This window comes from Zalophus californianus, chromosome 2 (assembly GCF_009762305.2).
Source record: "Zalophus californianus isolate mZalCal1 chromosome 2, mZalCal1.pri.v2, whole genome shotgun sequence".
NCBI lineage: Eukaryota > Metazoa > Chordata > Mammalia > Carnivora > Otariidae > Zalophus > Zalophus californianus.
In genome coordinates this window covers 137,413,278-137,423,296 of record NC_045596.1, presented here as the reverse complement: position 1 = coordinate 137,423,296, position 10,019 = coordinate 137,413,278, and the positions used below count along the sequence as shown (strand labels likewise).

At 38.1% G+C, this 10,019-nt stretch overlaps 1 pseudogene; it reads right to left on the bottom strand.

Moving 5' to 3' along the window:
• Positions 1–6,696: 6,696 nt before the first annotated feature.
• LOC113925673 lies at positions 6,697–7,197 on the bottom strand (annotated as a pseudogene).
• Between the last annotated feature and the right edge of the window lie 2,822 nt (positions 7,198–10,019).

Genomic DNA, 10,019 nt, shown 5'->3' with positions numbered 1-10,019 from the left:
TATGTTTCTGATGTTGTATTTTACATCTTTTATTTTGCATATCCCTTCACTAGTTACTGTAGTTATAACTAATTTCCTACTTTTGTCTTTGAACCTTCACACTAGATTTATAAGTAATTAATCCACTACCTTTACTACAACTACCTCTACCAGTCTTGAAGGAGTAGGCTTGTGTAGGTGATGAAACTTATTGTTCAACCTTGACTTAGCTCTTGGTTGCCTTTGTGATTGTCTAAGTAAACTGATTTATTCTTGACAACCCAATTGTTGAGGGAGTACTAAGACCTGTCAGTGTTTCTAAGGGAGTGATCTTAGTACCTAATTTCAACCTGATTGGAAGCCAGATACTCAAGCAGCAGTTTTTACATACATAAATATGTACAGTCTTGTGGGACTACAGTTGTGGACCGTACTGACCTCTGGACCGAGGAGATCTGGAGGCGTCCCCTGGCCAACATTTGCAAGAACTGGAGCTTCAGACAAGTGTATAAGCTCCTGAGATGTATCACTGAGCTGTGGTATGCATGCCCAAGGCATGCCCAGGGCCAAAGGAAGTTGCAAAGATGGTATATCCCTGCCTATGTTCCCTGAAGGCACCTCTGTAGCCTCTAGATGTGCAGCAAACTTGAATCCTGTCCCTCAGGTTGAAGTTTTAAGACATGGTAATGGGCCCTTTTCACAGGCAGACTGAGGGTGAGTTTCACTCTGCTGTCTGTGCAGTACCCTGGGTGTGGTAACCTGCTCTGAACAGTCTTTCTATTGTTGTAGTCCCATGGCACCCAGGAACCCAAACCTCCTTGGCCACCAGAGCCAGGGAATCAAGAAGCATCCTCTGTGTGGACTGCACTCACCTGCCAGCTTTAGCAAGACTGGGGGAGAGTGTTGAAGGGGGGGTCATGTCCCCAACTTTAGAATAACACTTGGTGCAGGATAAGCCAGTGGCCTCAGCAAGGTAGGGAAAGATTTAGCTGGGTACAGGGCATGCTTTGTGGCTTTACTGATGCTGAAAAGTGCTGGTGGTTGAGCATGTCTGTGGCTTAAGCAATGCTGGGGAAAGAGTATTGAGAATATGGCATGCCCAAGGCTTTAGCAATGTAAGAGAGGAAGATTGAGGATGGGGAACATCTGAAGTATTAGCAAGACTGTGCCCACACACACTCACCTGTGCTAGCAAGGTATATGGAGTGCAAAAATTACACTTACCAGTGTCTCTGTCCCCAAAGAAAGCCCCAACTGGTCCCTGCACCTCTGGCAGAAGCTCTAAAATTAACAAATGTGTACCTGCCTCCTTAGAGCAGTAGGCAGCGTGTCAGTCTCATAAAATTAGCAAATGTGTATCCTTCACATATCATTCAGTCACCAGGGGTGGGGTTTTGGTGAGACCAGATCTTTGCCTCTCCCATCCATCTTGATGTAGTCCTTTTATCCCTTGTTGAGGAGGGGGCGGATGAACTAGTTTTCTGGTTTTTTTTGTTTGTTTGTTTGTTTTTTCCGTAGGAATAATTCCATATGTAGCTGTAGATTTGGTATATCTGTAAGAGATTATGAGTTTAGGGTCTTCCTATTCAACCATCTTGGACTGCCCCCTCATTTTATAATTTCAGAGCCTGCAGCGAATTAAAAAAGATCTTTCTAGTGCCCTTCTAATTACATTACTTATTCCACTTCTGATCTTATTTACCAAACACGTATTTTGTTTGCCTTGTCTAATATTTCATTCTCTGGCTGCTAGACCCTTAAATGAGTTATTATTTTTTTCTATTAGCTCATTGATTTAAGTCTGGTTGTGGGAGGACTATTACTGGCAGCAGTCACACAAGTAATGGAAAATGGCATGGCCTTTGCCTCTATGACCAGCTGTATAAAAACTACTGCCCTGCTGTTCTGTTGATTCCAGAAGAATGAGTTCATGGAATAGTTTTATTTATAATGAAAAAAAAATACGGACTGGAGGATAAATATTACCTGGCAGAAAGGAGAAGAAAAAGCTCTTCTAGTAATGACAGATGGCCTGTAACTGTAAATATTTATATAAAAAATTTTTGAGGTTTACAAAGCACTTCCAATGCTCATTTAATCTTTTCTACATTTTTGCTAATGTATTTGTATTTGTATTCCCACTTCACAAGTGAGATAACGGGCTCAAATTAAACAACTCATAAGTGAAAGAGGTAGAACAAATCTGTTTTTAGGTTCTAAATATCATGCTCTACCAGCATCTGTATTGTTTTTGTTGGAAAAGAAGTAAAGAAGCATGATGGAGAGGAATGAAGAGACTCTGTAGGGACAGGTCCAGGACAGGGAAAAACAATTTTCCTCCCTGCAGAAAAAGGCAATTTTCTTCACTGTAAGAAAAAGAAAATTAATATAATTCTTCAGTTTGTCCTTCATCTATCTGTTCATTTCTTTAACAAATACTTATTGAGAACTTATTATGTGTCAGATGTTGGCACTGGAGACACAGCAGTGAACAAAATATCTCTGTTCTCATGAAATGTATATTTGGGGGAGATGGGCAATGAAAAAGATAAACAAAATATACAGCCTATTAATCAGTGATAAGAACCAAGGAGAAAAAAAGCAGAGTAAGGGGATATAAAGTGACAGGGTATTCATTTAAGGTTTTAGAAAGAGTTGAAGAACCTGGTGGCTCAGTCAGTTAAGCATCCAACTCATGATTTCAGCTCAGGTTGTGATCTCAGGGTTGTGAGATTGAGCCCCATGTCAGGCTCCATGTCGGGCATGGAGCTTACTTGAGAGTCTCTCTCTGCCCACCTCCACCAATTAAAAAAAAATAAAAAAGAGTTTTAGAAAGAGTGGTCAAGAAAGACCTCAATGAGAAGGCAACTAAGAAATTATCTAATATACTGGAAATGTTATTTTGATCAACTTGTCTAATATTATACTTCATTTTTCCATTTTCTCTTGGGAGGTATCTAGTACCCATTGTAAGTATTACTAAAAATAAATCAATTAATTCATTATTGAGTGTTTATGGTAATTATGTCTACTAGTTAATTAATGACTTTCTTTTTTTAAGATTTTATTTATTTACTTGAGAGAGAGAGTGAGTGGGAGGGAGAGGAAGAGAGAATCTGAAGCAGACTCCACACTGAGCTCAGAGCTGGACATGGGGCTCCATCCCTTGACTGTGAGAACCTGACCTTAGCCAATACCAAGAGTCTGACATTTAATCAACTAAGCCACCAAAGGCGCCCCAATCCATGACTTTCTAATACATTATTTTAAGAAGTGACAAACTTGGTTAAGATTGAGACTCTGCATCATATTAATTCAGCAATGTTCCAGACAAACTTTTTTATGACTTTCTGTGTAAGGAGCTTGTATGTGAAAAACTGTAGCTTCCAGTGTTGTTAGAATATTAACTTGGATAAAATGAATCACCATATTGTTTTGTACAGTGGTCTTTGTAATGCCAGGAATACAGAAGTAATAGAAATATGAAAGTTAAGTTTATCACCTTCTCCTATACTAGGAGACAGTTAACACCCCATTTTCCTTCCTGCAATCAGTGGACACCCATATTTACATTCTGGAACATTCAGATAGTTTATAGCTAAAATATATCTGCTGTCCTCTTTGGGGGCTTTTGAAGCAATTTACAAAAAGAGGTAGCTGTTCTTGATATTTGATGGGGTTCACTGAATAAATAACAGTCCCTTTTTCCTATCACCTGAATTTGGAAGCAAATGAAATAGGGGTCAAAAATCCTGGCTTCATTACTGAGAAGTTGTGTGAACAATATAGCCCAGATTTACAGACAAGTATTTTTGCTACTGTTGCTCCAAAGCATTAAATTTATCCCTCAAACTATAGGACTGCCTGCCCTCCCGAGCCTACCACATGGCTGAAAGAAATAACAAATTAACCTCTCTGAAGACAATTAGGCCCCTTAAAGAAGGGCCAGATTCAGGGCCACCAATTGGAATACAATATAAATGGTATTTCCATGGAGTTGTGAAAACAGAACTCCTGTCTTGAGTAAAAACATTTTCTTTATTTCCTTTGGGAAAGTGTGAAATTTCAGGGGAAGAGTGAGTACCAGAACAGAGAGGCTGGAGTGTTACTGTAATGGAGTTCCTTTGATATGGAAACATCAGTACAGGGAAGATTAGAGTTCCTCCCTAAAGGTTTCATGTATTCTAGCAACATTTTCTCACATTACCCTTAGTGAGGGGATAGAAAAAGACTTATTATTTACTCCTGAAATTAATTTGATCTTAGTTTTAACATCATTCAGTCAATTCAGGAAGAAAGAAGATGTGCAAAGATACTTGTAAAAAAAAGGATATGTTAATATTACCCAGCAAATATTGAGTGTCAAAAAATATGCCCAGCACTGTAGTATACTAGCTTCCAAGGATACTATAGAATCAGTCATAACCTTTATTTTCAAAAAAGTTGTAATCCGGTAGTTTAGACAATAATAAATATAAAACAATAGTAAGTAATACAACACAGGGTATTAGCTGTTATTGAGTATGACAAACTAAATGCACCATAGGGATTGAGGGCAGCAGGACATATTGTAGAAAGCCATAGCCTGAGAAGCAAGAGACCAGGATTCCTGTTTTAATAAAATCTGAGAAATTCTCAGCAAGTCTTACTTAATCTCTTTAGGTTTCAACTTCCTATTCTTTAAGATGAAGGGTTTGACTAGAACAGTCTATATTAAAAATTCATTTTTTCCAATATAATAGTACCAAAATAACGTCTGAAAATTTCAAGTTTCAACCAATTAAGTCCCACATCTTTTGTTTTCCATATCAGATGCTATAAAAGAAAAAATGAAAAGAAAATGTAAATTAGTAGAAAGGTAATAAAGAAATACACAAATAAAGATGACTAATCAAAGAAACTAAGGAGGAAATCCAATCATAAATATTTCAAAGGCCCAAATAACATTTGTTAAAAGAATGGTGATGAAGAGTTGTGTATTTTGGGTTTCTGCACTTCAGCCTATGAAGGGAAATGCATCAGCTACTCTGCAGAACAGTGTGCAGGACCCTTTCCTAGAGTGTAACTTCGTATAATCTGGGCTGGGAAGTAGAATCTGATACACAGATTTTTTTTTTGGCCTGAGCCTGGAATGCTAATGCTTCAACAGATCGAAGTGTTGTCCTTATTGTGTGCACCTTAGTAAGAAGTGATAGAAATACAGAAAGACTTTTTCTTCTCATGTCCTCCATTTTCTCTGGCACTGCTTTATATCTTATGGAATGAGGAAATAAAAATTTGGGTTTTTTCTACTGCTAAAGAAAAATAGGCAGTTTCTTGAAAAAAAAGACGATTCTGTTTAGGTGATCTTGAAAATCACTGAGAAAGGGCTGCTGTACCTGAACTTGCTAATACAGGCAGGAGGGACCCTACCATACTCTGACTGATTTGGGGAGAAATGAACCCCTTACTGGTTTTGCACCCCACCTTGCCAGCATCTCTGAGACCAGCCTCAAAATGGAGAAAGTATGTGAAATGTGAGCATTTGAGGGAACCAGGGGAAAAACAGGCAGAAGTCCTCTCTCTAAACAAACCCAAAGTCTTCTTTGTGTTTTTGTTGTAAATCTACTCCAAAATATTTTGCAATAATTTTGCAATATTTTGGACTTTTTGTGGAACTCCTGTCTGAAATCAAGAAGGCTAATATTTCTAATTTGATTTTGTGTGATAGTAAGAAATAATCAACCAACCAAATGTGATTCAGATTTTCTCAGCAAATGAAGAGAGTCAGTTTCTCAAAATTCCTTTATGCTTTCAGAGACTATCAGTGGGACAGTTTGCTGTCAATGGATTTCATCTTACATGAAAGAAAAACTTCAGTTTCAAATGTCTGTTGGTGTATTTCTTACGTTGGAGATCACAGATGGTATCTTTTGTTTAGAGAAACATTTTAATGATCCTTTTGTTATGAAGGACAAGGAAGTCAGGAAAGCTAACTTTGCTTAATAAAGTAACAGACATTTTGAGTTTTGAGTTTTGAGTTGTTGCTGGACAATGTGAAGAAGATATGATGGGATTAAAGTTGTGGAAGATAAAAACACAAAAAATAAAAAATAAGCAAACAAACAGCTTTAGAATAAGGGCAGTTGGTGGGAAGTTTTCTATGGTGGTGATGGTTCAATGCTATTAAGGCATGGATATCTTGTGATAAATTAAAAATTGTTTTCTTTTATGTACTTTTATGTACTCTGCTAGTGTTGCTTCATTCTGCCAAAACCCTGAGTAAAAACTGGTTACACCAAAAAGAATTCCAACGGGGGTTCGAAAGAAGGAACAGAGATAAGATACATCACAGAGCAATGGGACAGGAAGAAAAGAAAGAAACTATAAAAGTTAAGATGGCAGGGATCAAACCATACAGTAATAACTAGATTTAATTTTGGACATAAACATGATAAAGAGAATTACAGCACCTGATTCCAAGAACTTCAGAAATAATTTGGACAGTGATACACTGCCCAGAGTACTTGGGATAAAGGAGAATTGAACTATTCTTTTTTTTTAATTCCCAAGCCAAGGCCCAGTTTTATTTACACTCATCCCGGAGCACATGGTTTGGGGCTACTGGACACGTCTCTGGGGAAATGAGGCTGAACGCCAGAGGGCAGTGATGGGGTGTAGAAGAAATAGACAACAAAGATGGATGGGTCCCCCCTCTTCGAGTGTCCTCCATAGGCTCCCACGTATCCCTGGGCAGAGGCGGAGGTGCAGTCTCATTCAGGATTTGGACTTGGACACAGAAAGTCTGATGAGTCCAGCCAGACCCGCCACGCCCAGGGCCATGCCTCCAACAATGGCCATGCCCACTAGTCCATCTTTATTCATGGCCTTGTCAATGAGCCGTTCCAGTTCCTTGGCCTGGTTGTTCTGGGGCTCTGTCTGCAACAGGCCCCGCACATACTTTAATGCCTTCTCATATTCCTTGAGCCGGTAGTTCCCCACAGCCAGGTAGAAGACATAATCCCGCTATTCCTCTTTGCTCCCTTTGGGCAGCAGCTCCTCCAGCAGGGCGATGCTTTTCCGGATGTCATCGTTGTACTTGCTTCGCACCACGCACCAGGCATACTCAAACTGTGTGCTCTTGGACACGGAGCCTGCTGCCTTCTCAGACTGAAATTTCTTTTCAAACTTCAGCAGGTCTTCCTCGTTCAGTATGGCCTCCATGGCCGCCGCCCCACACCTAGGTCGCTACTGCGCCACGGTCTCCATGGCCTATGGGCAGGGCTGGAGAGAATTGAACTGTTCTGAAAAGGGAAGAATCCCAGGAAGTTGGAGGGCTTGGAGCCACTTGGGTAACACTTTCCCTTTAGTGTCTATGGTATACAGAATCTCTCAGGCTCCAGTGCCCAGATCTCGCTTTTGATATAGAGTTATTTGTTAAGCATAGATAAGCAAACACAATGCAAATTATTGTCAGGAGAATATACATAAGTAAATGCAATATATTCAAAATGACATCTTTACTTTGGGTAATGATTTTGCTCTTCTTGGAGTTACATAAATTTTATCCAACATCCAGTGAGTCACCAAACATTATTGCTAATAGTTCAGAAATTGGGATTTGAATTTTATAGATTGAAATAATTTTGTTTGTTCTTCCTGTATGTGTGCAGGTGAGTGTATATGCATATATACCAGTGTGGGTGCATGCACTTTAGCAAAGAAGAAGTTAAATTAGCCCACTGAACTAGAAAACTCAGGTTCTTCTCTCTCCCACCTAATGTATGGAATGTCAACCTGAAGCCAGGGGTTTTTAATATGGCTAGATGAACCCTTGTGTTGCTTATACATTATTCATGGTAAATTCTGGAATTTCAGTGCTTGGCACTGCTGTCAGAAGAAAATGAAATACATAGATCAAAATGGGCATTAACTATTTTTTTACATTGTTATAGTTGTTCCTTTTTCAATTTTTAAAAATTGTATTACTGAGCTATGTCTCTAATATGAGATTTCCTCAAAAATAATATTCTTTGGGGACACTATTCCCTTTATGGACATATTTGATACCGACGTTCACAGACTGTGGTTTATACTTCCTACTGCTCAGCCATCTCAAATGGCTTTGTTTTCAGAAATGCCATGTAAATGGGGTATATAAACAATACAAAATCTGTCAAGTTGGGTTTCTTTTAACGTATTCTTGCCTACTACATTTAAACTGTATCAGTATTGTAATATGCTTACATATAATACTTTAATTTTAACTTACCTTTAAAAAAATCTATTAACATCTCTTTCATTTTATTATTGTTTTCAAACATAAATATGCAGCTAGTTTCTCCTAATTTGCATTAATGAAGCAACACTGATTAGTTCAGTCTTAATATATCCTTATATATAATATATCTCTATATAACATACCTATTTATATATATTATTTCCATGCTAATGGGTTAATTACATAACTGTAGTTGTATTCAAAGCTATGGAATCAGTTGTGGAGAGAAACAGTCTCAAACAGGGAAGTCATAGAAGAACCTGTCCATTGGTATGAATGAATGATAAAGTTGTCACATGTTTATATTTTTAAAGAAAATTGGACAGGGGTGCCTGGGTGGCTCAGTAGGTTGGGCGTCAGACTCTTGGTTTTGGCTCAGGCATGATCTCATGGGTCATGAGATGGAGCCCTGTGTAGGTGGCCCAGCACTCAGTGGAGAGTCTGCTTGAGATTCTCTGTCTCTGCCCTTCTGCCTGCTCATTCTCTCTCTCTCTCAAGTAAATAAATAAAAAAAATAAAATCTTAAAAAAAAAGAAAATTGGATATAACTGTCATTTTCTCATTGTCCTGGATTTGAGGGTGGAAGTAAAATGATGTAATAAAAAGAGCATGAATGTTGAAGTTTTGAGCTTTGGGTCCAAATATTAGCTCTCTATTTTACCACTTACATTACTTTAGACAATTTGTTAATCTTTTTGAACCTTAATTTCCTCATCGGCAATGTGGAGCTAATACTATTCAAATTATACACTTGTGAGAATTATCTAAGATTATGAAAAGAAAAGGGTCTAATATAATAGAGGCCCTCAGCAGTTATTATTCTTGGTGTGATTTCTTGCCTTATTGGTTTCTAAAGCTCAGCTCCATCTTTGCCTTGGCTTCAACTTGGTTATTCAACATTTCTTCCTGTTGCGTATTATACTAAATATCTGCATACCCCACTAGATTCTTACCTTGGAGTGCAGGGGGCCAGGGTGTTATTGTTTACCTCTGAATATCTGGCACTCAGCACAGTGTCTGATATGTTATACAATTAATAAAAAAATAATTATTTACTTATTGAATGAGTAAACTCAATAAATTTCTATTTTTTGCCTAAGCTAGTGGGGATTTTCTATATTTTTCAAATGAAGGGGTTCTGGAAAATGGAGACATTAAATACTTAGAAGTGCAATATTTAAATGTTCAATCATCAAATGCAGAGTTGCCCGACTTAAGGGAAGCAAGGAGATGGGGCGTTTCATCATGCCAGTCTGCTAAAAATTGGCAATCCTTGATATTTGATAGTGAAGCTGCTGTTTAAACTAGTTGGAGTTTTCAGGAAACATTCTAAGAAAATGTTAGGATATTGGAATTTGTTGGCCACTCTTGCCCCCTGAAGTGCTTTGAGAAAGCCAAACTTCACTTCAAACTCTAAATATCCATCTTAAAGTGGATTGGGGAACGCAGAGCAAAGATATAGGTTTAATTAAGGGAATCTTGTTTCAGGCTATACCTAAGCAATTGGGGGCAACACAGCTTCAGATAATCATTTGTCTCTTCTCATTTTATACTCTCTCTGTAGGCAATTTTATCCATATATTTGGTGTCGATTAACAGCTATATGCAAATAAATTCATATGTTTAGACCTGATTTGCTCTCTGAGCTCCAGATCTATATCAGCCATAGACTATTAACATTTTTTTTACTTGAACTTTCAGTGTACTGAAAGGTGAACTTGTCCAAAATTGAACTCTTAATTCTCGCTTCTCACTTGGCTTTCACTTGCTCACTCCCCAA